This window comes from Pteropus vampyrus, unplaced genomic scaffold (genome assembly GCF_000151845.1).
Source record: "Pteropus vampyrus isolate Shadow unplaced genomic scaffold, Pvam_2.0 Scaffold1498, whole genome shotgun sequence".
In the NCBI taxonomy this organism is placed as follows: Eukaryota; Metazoa; Chordata; class Mammalia; order Chiroptera; family Pteropodidae; genus Pteropus; species Pteropus vampyrus.
Genome location: NW_011890279.1, coordinates 8,012 through 8,507, shown reverse-complemented (window position 1 = coordinate 8,507; position 496 = coordinate 8,012).

The following is a 496-nucleotide window of genomic DNA, read 5'->3' as shown; positions in this document are numbered from 1 at the left end:
CCATTGTGCTGACCAATCGCCAGTGTGGATGGAGCCCAGGTTTCCTGCCCCATCTTCCAGGCACAAACGTGGGGTTCAGGATACACAATTGTCGGCGGGGGCGGGGCGCGATGAAGGGAAAGGGGTACCTCTGTTTAGCCATTCGCCTCCCCGTCATGTGTCCATCACATCATCCTCTCCCACCCTGTTCCAACCAGGATCCCATGTCCCAACACTGAGTAGACACCATCTGGGCACACTAGGCATGAGTGCCTGAGTACATGACAGAGAGCGGCCACTGCTGTCACCTGATGCTCAAGCTGGCAAAGGAGTGAGGAAGCCCAGAGCTCACAATGTGCCCGAGGCCTCCATGCCACAGGCCTGGGTGCTTTGAACCTAGGGAGCCACGCCCCAGAAGTGCTCCCCTGTGAGGGCCAGTTTTCTGTGTCAACCCGGCTGGGCTGTGGTACCCGAGGGTCTAATCACACACTAATCTAGGTGTTGCCGTGAAGGCATT